Here is a 27511-nt window from a genome sequence, read left to right as displayed (position 1 = left end):
TAATTTTAAACTGTAAAGCAGGTCTTTGGGGCATAATAAGATGATAACACACACTATCTGCTTTAATAAGTAATGTACAGAATAAAAATAGTGTCTGATAATAATGTATTTTGATATCTTTTAGTGGATTCCCCCTTCCCTCCCCCCAGTGAAATGTTATTGCCTATGGTAGTCTCAAACACAGATGAAGCCAGGGCTCAGTTGATAAACAGGAGGGCTTCCTCTTTTATACTACTGTGTATTGTCTAACATAGGGTTATTTTGTTGACTAATTGCCAGCGAATTTTTATTTATGCTTTTTAATTAACCATTACATTTTAAATACCTCACATAAATTTGCAGTCTACTCTGGGAGGGGGTTACTGCTTCAACTTACAATGTTTTAGCATGGAGAGACATGACAATATTATAATTCCTCAGAGCCATGCACCCCATTTTTTTCATGCTGCTCTCCTCACCATTTTTATCACTTTTGCAAAAGGGATGCCTCGTTTAAGCCTCCTTTGCATTATGACTGGCTTTAACCTAGCATACTTCTCTCAAACAGTAAGCATTGGCAGGTTGTTCCCTGATGTCTCATAGAATAACATATTGTGGCTAAGGACTGTTTAACTCTTCTATATTTTTATGGCTAATAATGAAAGCACTTCAGAAGACACTCACCTTTAATTTCTGTGGTATTATTTGAGCAACGAATAAAATACTTAAGCTGCAATCCTGTACTCGCTTTCCTGCGAATAAGCTCCATTGAACTTAATGAGACTTATTTCTGAGCAGACATGTATAGGATTATGCTGTCAGTAACCTTTCAGTTGGGTCAATTATCCTCTGTCCCAATTCCAACCCTTTGACGCAAGTTATCTGTGTTTATTTCTTTTAATCTTTTAATATTAGTGAACTTGCTTCCACCTTATTTCCACCAATATTGAAATACCAAAGGTCCAACCATAGCAGGTTGATTACACACTTGTTACCTGTAATTCAATACAGCAGCACCCTGTTTACAGCGTCCAGATTTCCTGTGCTGTCAGTTAGAGCAATCAGCACAAAAACCAGGAGCTTTTGGAACTAAATAAACAATGAGAAAAAGCATTCGGGGCTGCCAGTAACCCTTCACAGGTAATTTAACAGCCTTTGACTACAAGGCATCAGTTGTTGTAGATGTCTGCCGAGTATGAAATCTGACATTCTGCCTTGCCATGTTCTGCCAATAGGAAAGTACGTAATCTCTTGCTGAGGTTCACTGGAGCCCCTTTAGTGCATTGTGCTTTCACATTGAACCTAAGTGGTTTTATTATGACAGACAACGGCACTTGCATTCTGTCACAAGTGTGTAATGTAATCTCTCAGTATGATACATAAAGTTATTTAAAATTTGGTGGTGACCTAAATTGGTGTATTTCCCCCTCGTGTTAATTCTCCCCCCCCCTTTTTTTTTTAAGAATCACGTATTTCTATCTTGGCAATCCCAAATTGCTTTTGTTTTTTTGTTCTTGAATTGTTCCTGAAAGGTTTAATTACTAAACCAGGGCAAAATGAGGGTCAGTTCATCTGCACAAGTGATAACTTACTAAAGCAGCTATGATCCAGCAGTTACTGTTGCTTTTCAAGTCTGTATCTTTATTCATAGTAATTCCATATGCACTTTAAAATGTCCCCAGCATGTTTGGGGCAAAATGGCCCTTTTTTAAGATTAGTCTTTAAAAATGAGAAAACATTCTGTGCTTGCTCTTGCCTCAAAATAAATATGGGACAGCTTTAAGAATAGACTCAATATTATTTAGAGAGACTTCATTTTTTGAGGTTTGGGACAGATCCTTGATGGCAAATTTTAATTTTACAGGGTTTTTTTAGGAGGGTTTGGGTTCTCAGTCATGGCTTCTTCATCCCAGAATTCTGTGTGTACTAACTGATACAGTGGTACCTCGGGTTACAGGCGCTTCAGGTTACATACGCTTCAGGTTACATACTCCGCTAACCCAGAAATAACGCTTCAGGTTAAGAACTTTGCTTCAGGATAAGAACAGAAATTGTGCTCTGGCGGCGCAGCAGCAGCAGGAGGTCCCATTAGCTAAAGTGGTGCTTCAGGTTAAGAACAGTTTCAGGTTAAGAACAGACCTCCGGAACAAATTAAGTACGTAACCAGAGGTACCACTGTACATGAAGCACATGATAGCCACTTACTCAGCCAGTGGTCCCCATCTCAGAAATGAGTCCACAAGTTGACTTCATAGCTACATGATGATGTCATTGTTTTCCCCTCACTACCCACCCCCTTAGCCCCTGTTCTGTGTAACATCTTGCATGATTAAGAGTTTTAGAGAACCTGAAAGTTTTCAATACTTTTGTGACATTTTGGTTGGTCTCAAGAAGGGTATTGCTCAACTCTGGATTTTGGAAGGCTATTTTTCTTCCTCCTATTTATACATTGGAAAACTATTTCCACAACTACATTCTCAAATACATTGTTGTTGTGGTTTTGTGGTGTGACTTTTATATGGTGGAATGATTAGTGTTATTTTCAGAAGCCTTTGTGCTTATGCATTTTTATTTTAACTGATTCGCATTTAGATACATTTGACAACTTTGCTGATTTTCTACAGTAACTGGTTTTGTGGTTGTTGTTTTTTTAAATTTAAGCCTGTGTGTATGAATTAAAGCAGACAAGAAACATCTGTGAGAATAAGAATGTAGAGATGCAAATCCATCTAGGGGAGCATCAGGTACATTCATGTCTTATTTTAGCAGTCATGTGGCATTGTGATAGAAGAAGGGAACTGCACCATCTATAAATAATCTGGAGCAGTTTCTACCATATTTCAGTATTCGGCCCAGTAGCTGTAGCATATACAAAGGAAATATCGATACAAATCAGTAAACTAATCTATCAGCTTGGGATACATTTTAGCTGTTTGCTCAAACACTGCAAAGACATCATTTAATAAGACAGAATAGTAGATGAGTTTCCTTTTTATCACATTTTATTAACACCCTATAAACTTTTTTTTTAAAAAAATAAACAAATCCCTTTCTATAAAATGTGTGCACAAATCCTTGTAATTTCCCCTGTATAAATTCCAGAGCATTCTGGACACTTTGAGACTTTTGGTCCCAATCCTGGAAAGAGCAGGTTTGGGCATGAAAAGGAAGCCTGAAATAAAAAGACGTAGACTAGATGTTGGAGCTCTGTATGTGCATTAGAGATTCCAAGCTCAAAAAAGTTGCTTGATGAGGATACTACAATGTATTTTCTATCCATTTCTTAGCTAGACATAAAGGACGGGTGAAGCACCTGCAATTTCAGCAGCATGCAAGAGCACATTGCTTATTCACATTAAACCATAATTTAACTGTGGTTTAATTTGACATATGAACCAGAACATAGAGTGCTATTTGGATAAAACTATTTGCCTGCAATGCTTTCTCCTACAAAACTGCAAGTACTTTTTAAGAAGAAACCAAGAACTGTTTGTGATTTCTTTTTGGATAGTGTATATTTATGATTTACTACTTCAGTCAGTTTATAAAAGATCTAGATGTTTATTTATATAAAGTATTTATATTGTTCCGTTCTACCAAATCTTGCTTTCCAAACCAAACACCAATAAAAAAGAATCTATTTCAATAAAACAAGAAACCAATCCAGTAGCCAAGGACAATCAAAAAACAAACAAACAAACCACAAACTAAGTACCAGTCCAGTGATACCATAAGCTTTGACAAATAAATGTTTTTGTTGGCTGCTAAAAATTAACAATGTAAACACAACATATATAGTAAAAGTGAGCCTTTCTTTCCTTTCCCTCCTTCCTTCCTTGGTTAGAACAATGAAGTTGGGAAAGCACCATCAGCAAAGTCACAGCAACTGTTCTTAAGATACTAGCATATTTTATGTAAAGTTTAGTTGCTTATTTTGTTCCAAAATAGCATACTTAAATTTGCCATCCTAAAAGTGGCCTGAAAAATCAGACTATTTTTTTACTTATGGGTGCATGTATTTTGGCGCCTAGAATTTTCATGGGTCTAACATCAGTCCCTAATTTATTAAACCATAGTTTAACAACCAGTTAGCAAACTGATGTTAAGCTACTATTCACCATTCTGTCCACAACATTGTTTAATTGTGTTTTAATCAAACAATGATATAAACTTCAAGGAAGGAATGAGGCTTGGGGAAGGGCAAATAGGGAGTACACAATTCCATCACTCATTCTTCCCAGTGGCTAAACTATGATATGGCAAGCTGGGAATTGAGCAACCAAAGTGGGCAGTTGTGATAGACAAAAGCTTAATCCACTGTTAGTACTGATTTACATAGTAGTACATTATATGCCCATTTCAAAGACCACAGTCATCTTACATTAACTTCTGTTTTTTAAAAGAAATCATATAAATTTCCAAATACAATTTGGCCATACCCCAAAAGGACTCCAATCTAAATCCAAGTTAGGAGACAGCAGGTGGATAAAACGAAAAATGGAGAGAAGAAAACAATGAGACAATACTGTTTAACATAATAGGCTGTGGATTTGACATGCCAGCTGCCTGGCTATCATTAGGATTTTTTTATAGGCATCACAATAAACTTTCAAGGAGCAATTTGAAGGAGGACAATCTGGTTTGCAAAACGAACCATTGATGCACATTGTCATTGTCACAGTTTGCAAACCATAAGCACTGAATAGAAAGTATACAGTTAAATTAGAACATACTAAACTTAATTTTAAATCTAGAATTTAAGCCATGTTGAACCATGTGAAGGAGAGGAGAAAGACAAGTAGCCAGTACTTGTAAACTCAGGTGTAGCATGTTTGAAGAAATAACAAGTGCGGGTCAAATCCTTAATATCAGACTTATTAATGCTTGGGTGCAGTGATGTTTAGGATGGGAGTATATAAACTGAAGCTCAGACAAGATGAAGATACTGATGGTAGGGGCCCCCAGCTGAGCATTGGAAAGGTGTTTTGCACATTCTGGATGGCACACAAGGACATATTTGTGTGTCTGGTAGTGGAACAGTTTAAAAAGTTATCTAAGACTGCAGCCCTTATCCCACTTAACTGAAAGGAAGTCCCATTAGGAAATACTTTTGAGTGGATATAGGATTGCAGCCCAAGTTTGCTTTCTGTTGGGGGATGTTACTGAAGTCTTGGTGCAGTTCTGGACATGAAAGTTGAGTTCAGGTATTCTTTTAAAAATGATATTGCAGGAAATGTTTTGCGTGATTCTTATATGTCCATTGAAGAGAGAGGTTCAAGTATCTGTTCCATACAGTGACCCTCATGACTACTTCTATACAGATAAAAATGTCTTTAAAAATAAATACACAAATAAAATGAGTTGGGGAAATGCTTTTATCCCTGTGGTTCTGTCAGCTGATCTTATCTGAGGAAAAATTACCCCAATCAAACTGAGCTTGCTTTCCTAAGTTTTAAAGAAAAAGAAAATATGGTTGATGTTGGGTTTCAAGAGTTAAATGTCTTTTAGCACTAACATTATATGTCAGAAATTTATTTTCACATAGAACTGTGTTAGATGTTCTGTCCCTTTGCCTCCTTCTGAAATGTGAGCTTTATAAAAATTCTTTGGAAACAAAACATTGAGGCTATATTTTTCTAGATCATTTTAATGTAAGTTTAGTATCACTGTGGAGATTTCTAAGACCTCTTAGAGAAGTTTCAGAGTTAGCAGTTAACAGTTTGCCTCAAAGTACTGTTCATGATGTATTTATATAGGAGTCAGAAATATTATAGCTGTTACTATGTGAGTTGTTCTCCCTTTTTTCTGGATTCCAGTGTTCTTGAATTCCTACTTTTATATGTGTGATTAGTTTTACTGAAGCCATTGGGGTTACCAAATACTGGCATTTGCCAGATACCCCCATATTTGTAACTGTAGTTGGAATTCTACAAAATTGTGGTAAGATCTGCCTTTACATCCAGAGTCCCATAGGTCTCAACTTGGATAATACAGAGTAAGACATAGCTGTGCTTGTTTTATTTAATCCCCTCATTCCTCTCTCATAATAGGCCCTATACAGGCATTCATACCCCACACAATTCATTCACATGAGGGGGAAAGTAGGGCTGTGCTGTTCCCCGTACTCACTCCATTTAGTCACCAGCTTGACACATTCCACATACATATTGAGGAAAGGTCTTGAGTAGAGAATTGCTCTACACTGGCAGGCTCCTTATGCAGTTTAGAACCTGGATAGTGCAGGATGGTCTGCAGATGATGGTGGTAACAACAACAACAACAACAACAACAACAACAACAACAAAAATAAATAATTTATTTATACCCCGCCCATCTGGCTGGGTTTCCGCAGCCACTCTGGGCGGCTTCCAACAGAATGTTAAAATACAACAATCTATTAAACATTAAAAGCTTCCCTAAACAGGGCTGCCTTCAGATGTCTTCTAAAAGTCTGGTAGTTGTTTTTCTCTTTGACATCTGGTGGGAGGGCATTCCACAGGGCGGGTGCCACTACAGAGAAGGCCCTCTGCCTGGTTCCCTGTAACTTGGCTTCTCGCAGCAAGGGAACCGCCAGAAGGCCCTCGGCGCTGGACCTCAGTGTCCAGGCAGAACGATGGGGGTGGAGACGTTCCTTCAGGTATACTGCGCCGAGGCCGTTTAGGGCTTTAAAGGTTAGCACCAACACTTTGAATTGTGCTCGGAAACGTACTGGGAGCCAGTGTAAGTCTTTCAAGACCAGTGTTATGTGGTCTCGGCGGCCGCTCCCAGTCACCAGTCTAGCTGCTGCATTCTGGATTAGTTGTAGTTTCCGGGGTCACCTTCAAAGGTAGCCCCACATAGAGCGCATTGCAGTAATCCAAGCAAGAGATAACTGGAGCATGCACCACTCTGGCGAGACACTCTGCGGGCAGGTAGGGTCTCAGCCTGCGTACCAGATGGAGCTGGTATACAGCTGCCCTGGACACAGAATTAGCCTGCGCCTCCATGGATAGCTGTGAGTCCAAAATGACTCCCAGGCTGCACCTAGTCCTTCAGGGGCACAGTTACCTCATTGTTGTGATGGCACTGCTTTTCTACTCAAATGATTCTAACTGTGCGAGTTTTGAATGCGTCTGTAGGACTCCTGATCTTTTTCAGTGAGATCTTCTGTGGCTGAAGAGGAAAACCAGTTGCATGTGCTACTGTCAAGGCTGCCCTAATATTGAATGTTTGATGGCTGGATTGATAAGTACTCACTTTGGTCTTTGGGTGTTTACCTCTGTATGGAAGTTGAAGTAAAGAAAAGAAGGAAGAAGAATGAGCATTGGCTGAAGGATCGGCCCCTGTACCTGTCCCAGGCCAGACCCCCGTCAGCAGCCCATTGGCCTGCCAGGCAGGGGCAAGCCAAAGACACCTGGTTACGAGGTGGGTGGCACCTGGCCAGGTAAGCCCCACACGGGGTCACAAACTCCACCTACCTGTTGGGAGGGGATGAGCAGGAATTGTAAAAAGTCTTTGGAAAACGTTTCCCTATTTTAAAAGTCTTCATGAAATGCAAAGGAAGTGTGTAAAACAACAACAACAACAACGACAACAACTGCTTTCCCTTCTTTTAAACCATAATAGGGTGACCAAGAAGCAACTTAGAGATTTTCCTTCTACCTTTTAAATCCATTGTCAGGAGACAAAACAAACTTGGTGTTTGTGTCTGGTTTTCTTTTCCCTCTCATTTTGTTACTCCTGTTGTAGCATGCTAGGCTACAGATGTGCAACACAGCAATCGGGCAGAAGCTGCCATTTGTCATCACCCAGTTCAGTTATAACTTGAAATTTGTTTTTGTTATTTTCTGATGCCCCACCCTTTTCCTTATGAGAGCCCAGGGTGGCTGATAATAATAGAAAAATACAACATTAAAAACAAAAGCAGAACCACAGTGAAAAACAAAAACAATAATAATCAAAACTACGTTATAGAAATAGTATCTGTTTTACTCCAAAGCCTTCCTGGAACAAGAAAAACTGGTTTTTAATTGTGTTCTGAATGAACATATAGTGTGGGGCACAACCTGATCTCTGCAGGAATAAAGTTCATTAGCACCCAGGGGTGTCACCGGTGAGGAGGTCCTGTTTCTTGTTGTGACCCCCGGACTATATTACCCAAGGGTGCCACAAACAGGGTCTACCCTGCAGTTCACAAAACTTTAATTGGGCTGTTGGGCAAAGTACTCCTTCACATATTTGAGTCCAAAGCTGTTTAGGGCTTTAAATGCTAGTTGGGCCCAGTTGCTCACCAGCAGCTAGTGAAGTGCTTTCTGGAATGGTATAATATAATCCCATCTCACCATCTTGCACATTATATGGGCATCTTCCATACAATTTTCACAATATATGAAATATCCTGGAAACCCTAAACCAGGTTGTCAATAGCTACAGGCAAAGCTGTAAATTGAAGAAGTTGATAAATATACAAACATCACTATTCAAAAGAATAGAGTTCTGTCATATCTTCTGGGCCATGTGGGATCTTCCCAAGGATTTTGTGTGTGGGTAATGAAGTGCTAATTTTTCATTAGAGAGTTGCTTAAAAGACACAGACAGATGCCACATGAAACTAATGACAGCTAACAATACAGGGTTATTGAGAAAACACGAGTCTATCAAGATACCAGTATTGTTTACCGTAACTACTTTTAACTAAAGATGTGAAGTTCATGCTAACACTTTAAAAATATCTGTATTTTGTGGTTTAAAGAGCAGCAGATACCTGGTGTTGATGATAGATTCTAGAATTAGATAAATGATTATAAGCTTACAGGCTTGATTTTGAGTCACAACATTCTTTTTGGCAATGACACATCTGGTTTCTGTACCATAACTGTTGCAAAAACAATATACCGTATATACCCGAGTATAAGCCGACCCAAATATAAACTGAGGCACCTAATTTTCCTACAAAAACCTGGGAAAGCTTATTGACTCAAGTATAAGCCGATTCACCTTTGCCGCTGTGGAGGAGGAGGAGGAACGAGCAGCCCGAAAGCAGCCCTTTGGGCTGCTCCTTCCTCTTCCTCCTTTGCCAAGTTTGCATTTATGCGAGCAGTTCAGGAATGGAACAAGCTGCCTGGGGAGAGTAAAGAACCGCTGTTCTTGTACACTTCTTAAGGAATGGTTGACTGGGGAGAGCGGGTGGCGGCACAAGCGAAGAGAAAGGGCTTCTTTCTCGCCGCCCCCACCGCCCGCCTCACTCGAGTATAAGCCGAGGGCAGCTTTTTCAGCACAAAAAATGTGCTGAAAAACTAGGCTTATACTCAAGTATATATGGTAATTATTAAAAAAAATTATTGGTATCAAAATGTAAAATCTCGCAAGTACTGCGCCTTGGACTGCAGATATAGTTGATATTGACAGCAACCTATTGGAGAAATATTCAAAAAGGCCAACAAGATTGGCCTGCCGATTGGTAAAATAGCCAGTAGCAGTTTTTGAAGTGTGAATGTGTGAGATCTGATTTCAGCATGCACAAATGCACAAGCGAAAGGTCAGGAAATTTAGTCTGCTGCCTGTGTCTTTGTGCTGATTGCCATTATGGATGTTTCAGGTTATATGCCTCATTCAATCAAGTACACATAAATTCATTTGTAATGTGACTTCATACTATTTGTACGCAATAGCTGCCTGACAAATCAGACTCTTCGGATGAAAGCCACTCTGTAATGCTGCTGCATCCATATTAGTCATGCTCCAAGATGCCAAATGCACATGGGGGTATGTCAGCTTCCTCCTGGTGGTCCTCTGGTGCCACTAGTTGACCACTTAATGCTTTACCCAAAAAGAGAAAATCATTAAAATTATTGGTCTTCGCCGAGATGGCAAAGTTAATGTGTTTAAGTGGAGAAAAATCATTGTTGATATTTTCTAAAGATTGGAAACACTTTGTGGACATTTTGTGTGAAAAAGAAAATGAACCTGTTATCTCTGGGTTTGAGGATTGAAGAAAATAGTAATTTATAGAAAGTGGAATATTTGAGTGTTACCTTGGAGTGGATGTTTTGAAATATTTTCTATATATAGCTGACTGATGAATAATCAGAAGTTCTTTTCTTCCTCCCTCTTTTTTTCTTTTTCTTTTTGTTTGTGCTTTTATTTAGATTAGTTTCTATTATCTTTGAAAGTCTAAAAGGATATTGGATATTAATTTTTGTATATATATTTTCAAACTTAATAAAATATATTGGGAAAAGAAAAATGTATCACCGAAAAAGAGGGCAAAATAGAACACCTATTTGCATAAAATTTGTTTGCACTAATTTGGAAGCAAATAATTGTAGAGTTAGAAGGGACTCCAAGGGTTGTCTAGTCCAGGGGTCAGCAACCTTTTTCAGCTGTGGGGCAGTCCACCATCCCTCAGACCATGTGGGGGGCCGGACTATATTTTTTTGGGGGGGGGAATGAATTCCTATGCTCCACAAATAACCCAGAAATGCATTTTAAATAAAAGCACACATTCTACTCATGTAAAAACACCAGCCAGGCCCCACAAATAACCAAGAGATGCATTTTAAATAAAAGGACACATTCTGCTCATGTAAAAACATGCTGATTCCTGGACCATCTGTGGGCCGGATTTAGAAGGCGATTGGGTCACATCCAGCCCACAGGCCTTAGGTTGCCATCCCTGGTCTAGTCCAACACCCTGCAATGCAGGAATCACAGCTAAAGAATCCTTGACAGATGGCCATCCAACCTCTGTTTGAAAACCTCCAATGAGGGAGAGTCCACATGGTTCTTTATCTTTAACTCAGACTTGGGCCACACAGTTGTTCAAACTGAGGATTGTCAAACAGAGGAGTTTATTCTGTAAGGTAGACATCCCTGATGCAGCTCCCTATGAGACACAAAGAGCTGCTGCTGGAAGTGTAAACATGAAAGTGTTTTGTGGGCTTCTCTAGCTCCCGGCAATTACTATATTTTACTTACCAATTCTGTGACTGTATAATAAAAGTTGTTGCTGTATTATCTTTTACCTTGGTGGTTGTTTTTTATTGGGTTCAGTTTAGTTTTTGGGAAATCAATCCTCTGAATGGGCTTAGCCGTCATGCCAAACCGGACCTCCCTCCACATCCTTAGCACCTCTTTCAATAAATAATAATAAAAAGGAACATTTCATAATTCTGCTACAGTTCATCTTAAATTTGAGCAGACATCTTTATGAATGGTTTTGTTTTTCAGAGTACATTAAGACATGTAATTTGAATGAATGCAAATGCTGGCATGTTTGACCTGGTTTTAACTAATTGGATCTTGAGATCCTCTCACAGAAGAATTGGGCAAAAGGTGACTTTCCTGCTTCACCCCCTTCCAGCCACCCAAGACCCATAAAGGGTGCCCTAAGAATCAGGGGATCGTGCTGAATGAGGTGAGTCAGTGATCTTTGTAGTTCACCCCAATAGGCAGGGTCCTTTAACCCTTGCAGAACCTTTTTGGGGGGCTGCTGGGAGAGGGAGGGATAGAAAAGCTATTTTTCACCCATACTTAGAAGGTCCAAGCCGTTGCCTTTATTTTCAGCTTAGGACAGAAAATGGGACCATCTTTTACCATGGTCTTCTGACCATGAGGAAGAGAGCTGGGAAGAATGGAGGAAGTCAATGTGTAGAACAAAATTGACTAGTTAAAATAAACCATATTTTTCAGCAAGGTTCTTTAGAATATATGTTAAACCTGTCAGCTCTTCGGCATCAATAATTTTTGTATTATTAGGAGATTTTGTACATTTTGCTTAATATTTAAAGCATTTTCCAATTCAAAATACATCATGGCCTCTTATTTGGGAGGGGAAAGGAGAGAGAAGTATATTTATGACCTAGGGAACAAAACTGAGCAAACAGAGACAAGGCAGAATATTAAATCCTTGAAATGAATACGATGTGATGGGAGGGATATGTAATCAAAGAAAGCAGATGATTTTTTTATTTATTTAATCATTAAGAAGAGATTAAGCAGTCTACTGGAAAATAACACTTGCTGTATTTTAAGGATACGGTTCTTACATATTTTGATTACTTCTACTATGATCATTATATTAAAAACCAGCCAGAGGTTCTGAATGAGGATTGACATGGAGTGACTGGATCATAAATTGCTCTCAGAGCATATTGGGAGAGAGATGGTAAAGATAAACATGCAAGATACCAGTCATGAAGATTGTCCAAAACCTCTCTGATCAATAGCATTAAAAATCTTGCCCCAAAACTGAGTAATCTCTTCAATATTCATTGGAATACTTTATGCTAAACTAAACAATTGAAATCCCCCCCCCAGCTATTTTCAGAGTGTGAGTTTAAAAAAAATGTTTGACCTGGTCTTCGTTTCATGGGAGTGTCCACTGAATGGACAATATATCAAAGGAGTGGCGTTGTGATTCCATCCACGGCTGGTTTAGGCTCTCAGTTAGAGCTTAGGGTTTGGGGGAAAGTGTTCACGATAGAATATATATTATTATTATTAGTGCATCATGGCTACTACATCCCAGGATTATATTCTAGGATCTTTCAATTCAGCATATTGCACGTGCTTAACATAGTGCAGTGGTTTGCACCAATAAAATACTGGTGTCCACTTGCCTTTTATGGTAGTGATGGAAAGCCCAATTCATAGAGGCTACTTCAGATGCTACAGTGTGAAGAGAGGTAACCTGACATCTTTAACCCAGACATGCCTCAGACACCTGTTCAAACAAAGGACATGTAGCAAATGGGACAGTCAGTTGATCTCCCTGATAGCTACTTGCCACAAAAACACCTTGCATTTCCATGAAAATGCCCTGCATCCCTTGGCAGCTCAAGGACAATTCCTAAAGCTGCCTCAGTACTCAATTGTTGTTACTCCCCAAAGCTCTAGGGCAAATATAATAGACAAAAGTTAGACAGTAACATATCCAGTCCTCTGCCCAAAAATAAAAATACATTCTCTTCTACAATACAGTTTCACTATGTAGGATGTTGGGGGAAGTGCTGGATGCTGAATATCTTTGATTATTACTGCTTATATCCCAACATCTTAAAAATGGATAAGCTATCCATTTTGCCAGTGATAGGGCCATGGTACCCACTCCTAGAATAGCAATCCCTGCACATCAGCTGGTATGAGATCATGCTTTAACACTGTTCTTTATAATGTACTGTGTCATGGAGCCATGGCTTATCAATCCACATGAGCCAGTGGTGTATAGTATTGGAGCAGGGAAACCAGGTTTCAAATCCCCTCTTAGTAATCTTCATTGGGTAAACCTGAACCAGTCGCAGCCTAATGTACCTCACAGGCTTATTCTGAGGATAAAATGGGGAAGGGAAGAGCTATGCATGTCACCTTGAGCTCCTTGGCGGAAAAGGATATAAATGTAATCATTTAAAAATATTAATTTATATCCTTGTAAATTGATAATGAGAGATTTTGTTTAATTTGGGGGTGTTTATTGTTTTCACAGCACTCTGTATTTTGTCAGAACCAGGCCTACCAGCAGATAGAAGAAGTCACTACAGGCAGAGATTTTGGGGTGTCATGAGAAAGGAGAAATTTTTTAGTAATTTAATTTACTGTTGTGTTTCACTGTCGCAAAGGGGGAAAGGCATGTGGGATTTTCTGCCTCAGGCACCAAAATAACTTGGCTGGCCTTGGGTGCTGTGCACCTTGCCTGAGCGGAGGTAGGGAGGTGATGAGCATATTCTGCTCCATCTTAAGCAGGAAATGTCTTGGGCTGGCTCTGGGTTGTATTCAGTTTACTCAGACCAGTTCCATTAAAATTAATGGACCTAAGTTAGTTCTGAAAACAAATTTCAATGGATCTTCTTTTGAGTAAAGTCTAGTGATTACAACCCTATGGTTTATTGTTGCAAGGATCTTGAAGATAGCAATAGGAATTTGGGCGTTATAATAGCAAGAAGAACTGAAGAAGAAATGACAAAGTGACTTCATTAAGAGCTATGGCTGTTGGCCACATCATCTACATAAAAGATCTGTTCTTACCTAGTTCCTTTTACAATAGTTTTTTTAAAGGTGGTATGGCACTTCTAATATCAGGCATAAAATCCAGCCCACCCCCATATTATTATTACCAACTGTCAGAGTTATAGAGGGTTATACTAGATTTAGAAGTGAAACGCCTTTACAGTTGAATAAAATGAGATAAAATAAAATAGTGAATACTGCTGCCAATATTCTTTAAAATCCAGTTTAAGATCATCCATGAGAAAAGAAGACATCTGAGCAATCATTATGATAAACACATCAGGGCAAAAATATTATTTTATTTCATGCTGTTTGGAACTGAAGATTGGTGCAATCCATATTTGTGAGGTACCATGATATTTATATCCTTCTACCTGCTGTGTGATGGAGAGAGGACATAAAGGTGGCATAGCTAAAGACAATGATAAAAATCCCCTTCATATAATATGCAATGCGCTGATTACAGGCCACTAGAGTATAGGTTGAATTGCATCACTGATGAATAGTCAAGGGACTCACTTAACAAAATCAGTGCTTTTAAAGTCTTTAATGATCAGGGCAAAATGAATGAAAGCATTTGTCACTATTACAATAGTTGTTAGAACATGCTAATTACGTATTAGCTTAATTATTACCATATGATCGTTTACAATAATTATTAAATTTTGTTCTTTGATTTTTTTTAAAAAAATGACCAAGTTTTACAAGTCAAATAGTTTTCTAGAAAAAAAATGAATTATAATGCTTTTAGATTTTCTTATTTTGTTGTTATTTGATGGCAGAGAACTTTTAAACTAAGCTGAAACTTTGTTGAGAAATCATTACAAACACAAGCATCCTCTCAAAAATGCCAACTCCACAAGCACCTCTTTTCATTACCATAGATGCACTCAGCAGCCCAAATCAATGAATAGTAAAAAAAAGCAACAACCTTTATATTATACCCAAATTACGTACTATAACCATGTTTTTTAAAATATTTTTCTTCAGATCTATGTGTTCTAACTATCAATACTGATTGACTCTGGAGTATATAGGGTCGTGTATTAAATATATGTCATACTAGCTGACCCGGCCACACCTTGCTGTGGCTGATTTGGTGAAATGGAAAAGTAAGATACAGCATGAAAGAGAAAGTGTATGCTTACCTACACCTGATCTCCTTGAAGTTCAGTCTGCGCGTTCTCCGTTTGCCCCTCCTGTTTTTGTCTTCATTTCTACAACTTATTATTACTACTATTTTACTCTGTGAGGTTCTTTGTCCTGATTTTGTCAGTGGCCTTCTTCGATGTTGTTGACGTGTAGTGGAGGGCTGTATGTTTGTTTTTATAGGAACACATTTGTAGCTGTGCAAGGTGTGGTATCTGTAGAATGTAAGTACGTACAGACACTATGATAGGGTGATGGATCGCGAGGCCCCATTTTCAGGCGGCCTCGCTCTGGAGCTGGGCTAGGCGAGGCCCCAAATGTGAGTAGCGGCGTTGTTGTCTGGCCTCTCTCTACACCCGATCGAGGCAGCGCCGCAAACCGTGAAAATGGCGATTCCGCCCATCGTGGCTCTATACCCGCCGGCAGAGGCAGCAGCAGTGTTTGCTGCTGGTCTGCTGTCGATTGGATGGTGGCAGTGATATCGGGAGAGGAGCAGGAGGGGTTGGAAACGGGTGTGGTGTGGTGTGGTGTGCTGTGCTGTTTAGCATCCACTGGAGGGCGCTTTTTGCACAAAATCACATTTTTTACCTGGGAAAGGTGTGGTATTTGTACAATGTAAGTACATATGATCACTCCCATATGGCCATGGAACGTTGTATCCAAATTTGAATGGAATCTATCAAGGGGTTACAGAGAAAGGCGATCGTTAACAAACATCCAACTTGAACGATTTTATATATATAGATATATCTCTAGTAGATCTACTGTTTAGGAAGGTAAAGGTACCCCTGACTATTAGGTCCAGTCGCAGACAACTCTGAGGTTGCAGTGCTCATCTCGCTCTATAGGCCAAGGGAGCTGGCGTTTGTCCGCAGACAGCTTCCGGGTAACTATGACAAATGCATTATCTGCTTTTAAAATAATGTTATATATATATATATATATATATATATATATATATATATATATATATATATATTAGAAGCATCATTTGACACTCCCACAAAGTCCAGTGGGGCATGTACCATCATTTCATTATAAAATGAATGGAATGTTCCTCTTTTAACCAAATATTGTATCTGGTTTCCGCAGGAAAACATACCTAGGATCAGAGTGTAAGTGTAATAAAATAGCATAATAAAATAAACAATACTGTACATGTAAGATATTGACTCCAATGTTATTCTTTTACTGGAAGTCAGCTGTTAGTATATTCTTGGAACTGTCTATACTTGCACCAAGAGGTGTGTCCCGGGGGTGGTGAATGCCCTTCTGTTTCAGAGGGTTGTAGTAGCTGCTTTGAAAGAGATGGTTGTGTTGATTCACCTAAAGAAGACCCCCTTAGTCTTTAAAGTGTATGACAACTGCTGTCCAGCCACTTATATTGCTTTCTTTGACAAGGCATGTGAGAGAACAACTGGACCTACAATGAAATGCGGCATGTTGAGGGCTCTTTTTCGGGGTTCCAGTCAGCCATGTTCATCTAGGATACTCCATTCCATTTTTTCAGTTTTCTGTCATCTCCCAAGGGTCAGTCAGCGTTCTATGGCCTGAGAACATGCTCAGTTCTTGTTGGACTGTTTTGAAGGTTTCCCTCTCTTGTAGATATTTGTATTTCTGCAAACCTTAAGAGTTCCTGATTTGTGCCCATTATGCTTGGATGAGCCTAAGATATAGCATATGATCCAGTGCCTCCTGACACTGTGCTGTGGGGAGGGCGTTTCCAACCAGCACCCACCTGAGTAGAGGTTTTGCATGCTAGATTCTCATTATGAAGATCTGGTATGCCACATAATCTTTATGCACCTAGTTTACCTATGTCTTTTTCTGGTCATCCCAAAACAGGACAGGTGACATTGGTTAACATGGCTACTTAAAGTGATGAAAAGGAGATCTTCCCTTTGGGTAGAAATTATTATAAAAAGTCTACTACTAAGCACATTTTGTATACTTTCATCTTCTTTTTTAAAAAATTGTGCTTTCATTACCAGAAGCTAGAAATCAATGCAGGTTTCCCTCCCCCCCCCCTTCTGATCATTAAAAGGATGGTTTATCTTTATATGAATCTTTAATTTTAATAAGCTAATAATTCTGATTTTAGCTACTATTATCTTAATAGCTAAGCAGTCTCAAACATTTCTTCTACTAATTTCTTTGGATAGCTTTAGCCATCTTATCAGCCTGAGTGAATGTTGCTGCATGGTGAACTCTACTGGGAAAAATAGGCTAACGTGTCAAGGGCATTGCAGATGTTTTGGATTTGTGCTGTTTGCCAATGTTAAGGATACACTGTGGGATTTTCATTAGAAGTTCTCGTGCTGCTTTCCCACTCCCCACCCTTCTCCTTCTCCAGTGTTGTGGAATTTTGATAAAAGAAACTGATTACCTTGTTAATTAATCAGCTGTGCTCAATTTGATAAAGCACTGAATCTCTGCCGAGTTGATGGTTTTGTTGGAAAGATGTTTTCACTGCTACATATTAAGAGTGCCCTAATTATTTTATCATATTGTTTGGTTAATCAAAAGGGGGGAAATATTCAAATAGTTTAGATAAAGAAATATGTATCCTAAAGTCAGATACTCAGCGTTCTTTAGGTTCCAATCTCCACCTTCATCCACATTCTTTTAATAATTATAGTGAGGACAGTGAAGAGAACTGATTCTATCTCATTTGAGATTCAGAATTATTTTACATCTCCTCCTAGATTAAGATTTTTTAAGGTTCAAAATGAAAACTATGCATTTTATATTAGGGGGAGTAAGTAATGAGTCCTCTTTCTAAATGAATTTGAAAAGCAATTTGATTTTAGTTTTTCCAATGGAGAACATTTTTTTACTTTATTTACTAACCACTGAATTGAATTGTTCACCTTTTATTACAGATATAAAGCAAAGACTATGAAGATGCAATCATTTTTGCAGCTCTCAGACTTCCAGTAATATATCTCTTGTGGTTTAAATAACAGATAGTTTTAAGTGTTTTTCCATTACCTTCGTGTAAATGAAAAATGCATAAAATATTTTAACAAGGCAAAAGTAATCCAAGGAGATTGTTATTTTGTGTTACAAATTAGGTTATTTCTGTCATAAAATTACGAGAAAAAAATCAGTGCAAGGACATTTCAGCTTAATATCATTTACCAAAAGGAACATGTAGCAGATTTAATGAGCTAGCAGGTCACCTGAATCCAGCTGTTTCCAACCAGCTTTATGAAACAGAGAATGCAGCTAGCAGTGGGAGGTAAGCATTATTACAAGCTCTCAAGGAGTTACAAAATCGATTTCTGCTTGAATGAATTAATTTAGATTATCAATTTATAACCAGCTACATGAATCCCATCAACTCAACAATTCAGTGAATGATCAGGCTCAGCCCTTGCAAGAGCTGAACAATTAGAGAAATCTCCCAATTACCTTCAGTCCTTTAGTGATACAGTTAGTGTGACAGGGGGCAAGTTGGAATGTTTGTCTAAGGATTTGAATATGTGAAGTAGAACACCTGAAAATGAGCAAGAGCATCAAGAGGTAAATCTTGTACTTAAGCTCCATGCATAGAATGTTATGGTGAATACAGTGTTAGATATGTAAAACTGAGATTCAAATAACCCCCAGTCATTGAGCTTTGAAGGGTGGCTTTAAAATGACTCTTGTCTGAGACACTCAAACATTAGGAAGATACCGTGTGGCTCAACTCTCCCAGAACTGGACTACTTCACAGTACAGGTTGGGCAGAGTTTTAAATGCTATCATTCACAGAAAGCTCCCTGCAATGTGGAAAGTTAGCAGGTCACGAAAAGTCTTGCCAAGGATCCTAGTCCCTGAACTAGTTGTTGTAGTATGTGCTTTTTCAAAAAGAAGACTGAACTGGCTTTCCATCCAATCTACTTAATTGGGCTGCAGTGCCAAAACTGTCGCTCATTTTGCAGGATCACAATTTGTTGCCCAAGTCAGAAAATCCAAATGGTTTCTCCTGTGGTAACAACATATAATAAATTAAATAACTGACCATGTGTTTCTCTTAAATCTGCCTAGGTGGCAATCTCATTCTGTTTCATGACTGGACTTGCCCTGACACTTCGAACTATGAAAGATTATGCGAACTTGATAGATGATAATAGAAGGGGAACCCTTTTAACCTAAGAGCCACATTGCCAATTTTAAAGTGGCCACTAGGCTGCAGTCATGGACATATATGCTTGCTGTTTTGTGGATAGGATATGTATATTTCCACTAACTAGGGAAAGAAAACATTAGCCCAGCCTGCCCTTGTGCCCTCAATCTGAAAAAAACCAGTTTTTCAAAGAATATAGATAAACACGATGACCTGTTAATATCTGTTAAAGGCTCAGCTACAAAACCCAGCAGAAATGCTGGCAGCTCTTAAATGTACACACATATAACAATCCATGATGCCTCTTGCACACATGCACACACACACGTTTGGGGACCCTTGCTCGTCCCTATTGGCTGCAGTACTTTCATCTTTCTTGTTGTGCTGGGAGAATCGACTGAGCCAAGTCATATCAGTACCTTAGAATCATATCATTTGCTTGACACAGCCAATAGAGATAGGGTTGGCTACTGACAAAATGCAGAGTTGAGCCAAATTAATATATAGCATATGGGAACAGTAACAGGCCAGATGGGTATAGGAAGCAGTCTAATTTGGCCAGAAGGCCTGAGGTGTCACACACTTGAAATAAAACAACTAAGGCTGCAGTTCCTATTATGTTTTTAATCTGCAATAATGACACTGTAACAACTCAAAGACCTTTCCAGATTGTGGGGTTCCAGGATAAAATATATATGAGCGGTCAGTTAAGCTGGGTCTTAATGTAATAATAATGTCAGCAGGACCATATTTTTTGGGACTTCTCTGAGTAATGGATTGTCTATCAAGTGACTTGCACTGCATGGATAACTACATTGCTTTGAGGTAATGTGTCATACTCTTATTAGATGTTTTCGAGGAACATCTCTCTAGCCATTTCTGTGCAGGCAAAGTATTCATAGCCCATTTCAGAATGTTTTCAATGGTTCTACAAGGCCAACTCTGACTCTCCTTTTGGCAGAGCAGGGCAACATGACTTGGTATTTCACTTCTAAAATATACAATGAATGCAGAGGTAATATATGAGAAGTCCATTGATGTTATTATCTCATGGGATACTCCACTTAACCAAATTATAGCCATACTCTTAGAAAATTCAAACTTTTCTAAATACTGTAGAACAGATTCAGTCTATTTAACTCATGCTGTATCTTTTGGTCCAGAAGGGCCACAGACATTATCCTCTGAAGTTTTTGTTTAATTATCCCAGAAAAAATGTGATAGAGCTTGATGTAGGGAAAAGCCAAAGATGTCCTATTATTTCCACAATTCTGGCTATAATGAACTGTAATTTGTCAAATATATTTTCACTTTTCTTTATTCTGTGTTGGCAAAGGCTTTGAATGCAATCTCTGGTGCTTACCTTAACACCACCTCGCTGTGATTGCAAATGTATCTCTCCTCAGCTGCATTGCAGTGAGAGAGAGAGAGAGAGAGAGAGAGAGAGAGCTCCTGGCAGCAGGCTAGGATGGGCAGATGACCTCAAAATGCTGAGGGCCTATAGCTGCGGTGTTCCACATTATTGATAGTAGCAGAGATATTGACAGTCCGCGCTTGGAAGGAAAATAGGAGTTTGATATGACATATTGTGTGTCTCAGCAAGACTCATAAATAATTTTGACAAGTTTTTGTATGCATGGGAAAGTCCTTGATTCAGCCTCCCATAAAAATAAACTTCTATTATGGAATGTATTTGTCAAGTGGCTGTGTGATGGATGGAGCTGCGTTTACCCCTTGGCAGTTCGATGAGTTTTAGATGCACAGCTTACCAGAGAGGATTTACGGGCAGTAAGGAAATAATTATTCAGTATGAAATACATAATTCTTGTACCTGAATTTTCATTTTTTATTATATTTTGTTTCTGTTGTGTTTCTGCTCTTTAAGACAAAAGGCCCTGCCATTGTACTTGGAATTATTGTTCCTTGTTTGGTTTCCAAACAAGCTGATTTGATCATGTTCAGGTCTGTTTTGAAACTTGGCTTATATGTATTTTGCTAATTGGATTTGGGCTTATATGCATCCTCCATCAACCCAAAAACCTAAAGCTTGCAAATAAAATTTTGTTGTTTAAAATTAACCCCTTATAATATTTTATTCCAGGCTTCATTGAAGAGTACGCATGAATAGTTTACTTTGCTGTTAGCAGCTGTCTAGCATTAGATGAGCCATGTCTGTGACTTGTTTATTCTACTACTAGTGTTTAATATTTGTTGACTACTAACCACATAATAAGTACCATTCTTCCATTTTTGTCTTGTTATTCCATCTGCTTTCAAAATAAAGCCACAGAACGTATTACTTCCCTTCGTAATTGGGTCGACCCTTTTAGCAGAAGTTTGGCTAGCTGTTTAACTTTGGTTAGCTCCTTGTTCTTTGTTCTGACTTTGCCCTTTTGGTCTGTTTATGTTCAGCTTTTTATTTCTTGCACTTATTTACAGTTTCTATAGCCACGCTCTATGTTATCACGCTTGCTTAGGGCATGTGTTTCTAGGGACTTTTACAAACTATTTCTCCTTGTTCAGGGAATGAGCACCTCTGGGACATGAATGGCTGGGTGGAAGTTAGATCACATGTGTTTGTAGACAGGTATGTAAGAGTGCGTAAATTTGGTCTGAAGTTTGGCTTGTGGAGTGGACTCATAAGGCAGACCCTCCAAGTGTCCCTAATTTCCAGGGGTGTCCCTGATTTAGAGAAGCCATCCCAGTTTCTTTTTTGATCCCGGAATGTCCCACTTTTCCTCAGGATGTCCCTATTTTCACTGGAGAAATGTTAGAGGGTATGGAGTTATCTGACCCCCGAGCCATCTGAAGGCAATTCTTTATAGGGAAGGTTTTTTATGTTTACTGTTTTATTGTGTTTTTTATATATGTTGGAAGCTGCCCAGAGTGGCTGGGGCAACCCAGTCAGATGTGTAGAGTATAAATAGTAAAATTATCATTATGAAATGGGATGTCCCTATTTTCATTGGAGAAATGTTGGAGGGTATGATAAGGTACTCAGAGAAGCAATAGAGATGAGATCAGAGCTCTTTAAAGAAAAATGAAGAAGTGCTGAGGAAGTAAGGGGGGAGGAAGTTACCATGTGAATTGGAAAGATGGCGAGAGAAAGGAAGGGAAAGAAGGTTGTACCTTCTTTCCTTGCCGCTGTCTGAAAAGCAGGAAGGAGGTCAAAAGAATAGACTTTCCTTGGCTATGGCAAGGCTTTAGCAAAAAGAAAGAAAGAAGAAGAAGAAAAAAAGCACCCAGGTCCGTAATTCCAGAGAAAGCCAGGCTGCATTTATCACAGCAAGACCCTTTTCTGCAATCTCCTGGAGGTATAAAAACCAGCATTTAACGATGCATTCCAACTTAGGCAGATTCTCTGCCAGTATCATGTTCTGGTGAACGCTTGTTCAGTTTAGGAATGCAAAACCAGTTCTATGTTTCGATGATCAAAAATTCACAAAAGTGGGGCCCCGTAGAATGGTCATTTCCAGAAGAAAATGCAATTGCCTTTTCCTGCTGAAAAAGGGGGGGATTCTGCTTTAGGTGTATTTTTAAACCATTAGTCATGACGTGGCACATAGCAATCAGCAAATGTCACCATTAGGTGCCTTTTAAGGGAGTTTAACATCATTAACTGCAAAAAAAAAGTTGTCTGAGCATACTAGCTAAGAACATTCAGTAGTGGTATTCCTTTTTTTATACAACAGTTATGTCTATTATTATTAGTTGCTTGCTACCTAAAGGTCTCCAAGAGACTTACAAAACATTTAAAAACATAAACATACACTGTACCATTAAGAAGCATACAAGATGCCAACCATTCATTAACATATATACTATTTTTCATTTTATCAGAGTTGATGAAAGAGAAACAAATGTTTTGCTATCTAAATGAAAAATAAAGTATTTTTGTTAATCACAGTAACACACACACACACAGAGAGAGAGAGAGAGAGAGAGAGAGAGAGCGCTACATCTACATAAACTCACAAAACACTCCCATAACAACTGCACAATAATACAAACAAAAATCATCATTGTAAGCTTCATATGTAGAAAATTTGTCACTTACCATTAATTGCTTCATTTTACTTTTTTGGTTTGAAGTATTTCTAAAACCACCACCACCACCACCACACACACTGCTAAGCAGAAATTGCAATTCTATTCTATTAAGACTTGTTAATTTGGAATTTCTGGTACAGAATGAGGGAAAATAGCACATAATTTCACCAACTTTTTGACCTGCTCTTTATTTGGTGTTGGGGGAAAGCTTTTAAAAAAGAAATTAGCATGCACTTTAGTTTTTCTTTGGATTCCTGCCCAAAGTATATCTGTAAATATATGGAAAACCTCTTAAAATGGAGCATACTCCCCCCCATCATTATTATATAAAGCTTACTGCTTCCTATGCAGAATTTTTCAAGCAATATTTTAAATACCGTACATATCCCAAGAGGCAATTCCCAGGCATACTGGTAAAATTTCATGTAAGTGATCTACATTAACAATCTTTCAATCTCTATTGACATATAATAGTTTGACATGATGTTTTGCAAAGGATATATTCACACTGATTTCAACAACATGTAGTATTCGAGGTTTTATTTTCCAAATATCTTCAGGCATCTTCATTTCATTTTCCTTTTGCTTCAAGGGTCTGTCAAGGTATATTTCAGTGCATCTCAAGGCACCATCAAAGCACAACATGTATTGAAATTTAGGGGGCCTGGAAGCAAACTAGTTGATCACAGCTGCTCCACATTGCATGGAGTATGAGATGGTCTTATGAGTATTCTTTTGTTGTCATCTGCAAAATATTTGAATAATATTAAAGGATATGGTGAACAGATTATATAGTTCATTAGAAAAAACTGATCTGACAGCAAAGTAAACTAACCAAAAAGAAAAAAAGAGTGAAGTGTGTTCATTTATCTCTCTCATTGCAGATTGTATCTAATAAAGTTGTAGTGGGTCAGAAGCATTGAGTTTGGAATAATGCTCAGTAATACAAATCATTGTTACAGGCATTGTGTCAAATTCTTAAAGGTGCTTTTCATTTATGTTGTCGTAGAATGGCAAATAGGTAAACATTAAAAAGAAAGTGTGAGTAAATATCCTTAAAGCTGATGAATGGAAAAAATATTAGGTTTTTTTTGGGGGGGGGGAATCTTTTTACATTCAAATACTGTTCATTTTTATTACCCCAAACTACCATTCATATAGCCTTTTTCTTCATATCTTTGGAACAATAAAATATTCTCATAAATCACTGCAGATTTGTTTCTATAACACTGCTTATAAAATAATGTATCTAATGTCGGGTAATACACTTATTAAAATTGAAGTACTAGACCTTTAAACTAGGTATACAGTTGAACTAGTTGGGTCACTTATAGTGGCACTGGTGAAGGCGCCTGATATATGTCTAACACTTTTCGCAAGATTGGAGATCCCTTAGAGTGCAGTCTTCTGATCAGCTATGCATATAAATATCTCCTTGCATGTGATAGTCAAGCATGCATAACTGACTACAAGCTTATAGCCATAAGTTTAGCTGCATGTCATGTTACAAGTGCAAAAGAAATATCTTCAATATACACTTTTTCTCTTCTTTTCTAAAGGATGTTAACATTTAATTAGAACAATAAAGTGTAATAGTGAAGTAAAAGAATAAGCATATAAAATTACAATAGTGTGTTCAGGATATTTATTTAGTAGAGAACACACAGTTCACTTGTGAGGTAGAGCTTCTGTGTGGGAGTCGTGATACATATTTAATGCATGACTTAAAAAGAAAGGCAGGTTCTGTGACTTGTGAGCAATCTTTTAAAAAGTATATTTCATGCCATTTCTGATAAGGAAAGCTTATAGGAAATATGTTTTCTCTCCCCACCCCCATTAGACAATGTGTCATATTTCACAGCAGAACCCTTCACATTTCCATATTAAGTGATTAATTGTTGTATAGTCTTTATTGTATTTTATTGCACTTTCTGATTCAAACAAACTAAAAAAAAAACCCCATTCAACCTCTCATTCCTTGCAAGTCTAAAAGGGGTTCTCTAGTTATTCATCTTTGTTCACACAAGAATCTCCACTGTGGTCATACGTTAAAATAATATTCCATAGTTATTTACTTATCGTATATTCATAAATTCACACCCAGTTCCATATCTTCTAATCCCATTTCTAATGTTATTTGTTGTGATTTTCTAATCCTTTTTTATTTCCACTTCTTTCATTCTTTTTCTGAGAGAAGCTTCAGAGGTTTGGCTGCTTTTTTCTCTGAATTCACTCTAAATTGTGCACAGAATCCTTTCTCTCTCAATTATATCTCTGCTAGCTCAGGATATCTCTTGATTTCTGCATCCATGGTTTCATTCCACTCCTCCAACATCTTAAGTCCACCATTTGGCTGTTTCATTTCTCTAGACACCTGTGTCAATGTCTTCTCCATTGCATCACCACTACCTCCAACTTTACCATTTCACTCTTCTGTTCTGGCAATCCTTTGTTGAAAGTGTTCCCCAAAGCTTCTGTGACTTCTTTAATTCCATTTTCAATTTCATCCTTCTCTAGCCCATTTCATCAGTTCAGCTCTGATCTCTTTTAATTGCTCGTTCAATGCCAACAGTCAATGGGGTGTCCTGAATCATCTTATTAGCCCAGTCTCCACCTTAAGATCTTCACATCTCTTCCTTAAGAGCTTCAGCCTCCCATATCAACTTTAAGGTCTGCACAGCATTCCTTATCAAGCCACATTCCTTTCCCACAGTGACATAGAAAATGTACTTTCAATTTGAAGTCAGCACTTTTCGTTGAAAAAACAAAAATAAAGTAAAATAAAATAAAGATCTCTAACAACAAGAAGAGCCCTTGGACATTTAAAACTTTGCAAACAATTAAAACATGCTTTTCTTTTGCTTTCAGTCTTTTAATGATAATCTCTTTTTAAGATAGAAGTTAGCTCACACTCCATATACCCCTGTAATGATCTCTGTCAATGAGCTGTCGACAGAAGATGTTTAGTTTGCCATGCTCCTCCCCTGGAAACCTATCTGAAGCAACTTCCTGAAGATTATACTGTTTTGTACTGCAGGGGGTGGAGTAGGGCTAAAATAAGAACCATATTTCTTCAACAGACATAAGTGATGCTCAGTGTGCTTTAGTGTACTTAACTAAAAATAATCTGCCAGAAGGTAGTGACCCACAGGCAGCTGAGCACTATGAAAGCTATAATTTTTTAATAAAGACCCTTGCGATGTGGATCTGCTCTGATGTGTAAAGGTTATCATGCTAGCACAGATTCTGCCAGATTTTGCATTATTATCTTTAGGGTTCTGTTTTAGGAGATAATTTTTATAAAATCAGTGTTATAATGCCATATTATGGAGCAGGAGTTCCTCTATGGCATGCTGACAACAACCAGTTCTCTCTTTTAAAAAGTCCCAGAGGCATAGCTATAGAGAGAGAAGTTGGAGGAAGGCACATCAGATTTAAGTGTGGGGGTTCAGGATGGTTTTCTGGATAGCACTGAAAATAACCAGGTTCTTGGAAGAGAAGGGCTATGCTACTATTAAAAATTCTCCATTGCAGATGACTATAGCAACTTTAAAACGGGATTCCATATTTGTGGTGAGGTGGGGTGGATAGGGTGCTTTACCCCCCACTTAGCTTATTGCTAAATGTAGTACAGTACTTTTTAAAAACATGGAAAATATAAGATAAATAAAGCCTTTGGTTTAAAGGAGGTTTTCTGCTTCTTTTAAATTCACTCATGCTCCAAAAAAAAAGCATGGGAAATCATACATTATGGCTCATTGCCTTAAATTGCACCCTGTAAGCAGTAAGGACATTGTACAGATCTTGAAAGAAATAAAAGTTGAACAAATGGATCATTCACATGGATCCAGGTATTTGTAAATAAAACATCAAACAATTGCACAAACCAATCATCTGTTTGTTTCAAGACCTTACGGCTTGAAAGCTTGAATTAGATGATCCTTGTGATCCCTTCCAATTCTAGAGTTGTATGTATGTGTGATTTCCTGCCCCCTCAGCATTTGCCTCCTAAGGTGGCTGCCTCACTCTGTCTCATTGTAAGAATGGTCCTGGTTGCTGTTAAGTCTGGCTATCTGCTGAGGTGATAGTGCACACTGCTTGCATATATTGCAAAGGAATATAGGAAACAGCCTTACAACAAATCAGGCCGTTGGTCCATCTAGCTCAATATTGTTCACACTGACTAGCAGCAGGTCTCCAGAATTTCAGACAGGACATTCACAGCCTGGGATCTTCTGT

At 38.3% G+C, this 27511-nt stretch overlaps 1 protein-coding gene and 1 long non-coding RNA gene across 3 annotated transcripts in view; one reads left to right on the top strand and one right to left on the bottom strand.

Moving 5' to 3' along the window:
- The window catches only part of ZNF407 (zinc finger protein 407), a 333562-nt gene that overhangs the window by 257536 nt on the left and 48515 nt on the right, over positions 1-27511 (top strand). The gene's annotated exons all lie outside the window — the stretch shown is intronic.
- LOC117049820 overlaps positions 23796-27511 on the bottom strand; it is a 31677-nt gene continuing 27961 nt past the window's right edge. Inside the window, exon 2 of the long non-coding RNA XR_004427015.1 lies at positions 23796-24017. This is a non-coding gene — a long non-coding RNA (uncharacterized LOC117049820). The remainder of the gene's footprint in view (positions 24018-27511) is intronic.

Source organism: Lacerta agilis, chromosome 7 (assembly GCF_009819535.1).
Source record: "Lacerta agilis isolate rLacAgi1 chromosome 7, rLacAgi1.pri, whole genome shotgun sequence".
Lineage (NCBI taxonomy): Eukaryota > Metazoa > Chordata > Lepidosauria > Squamata > Lacertidae > Lacerta > Lacerta agilis.
This window is presented reverse-complemented; position numbering and strand designations above follow the sequence as displayed.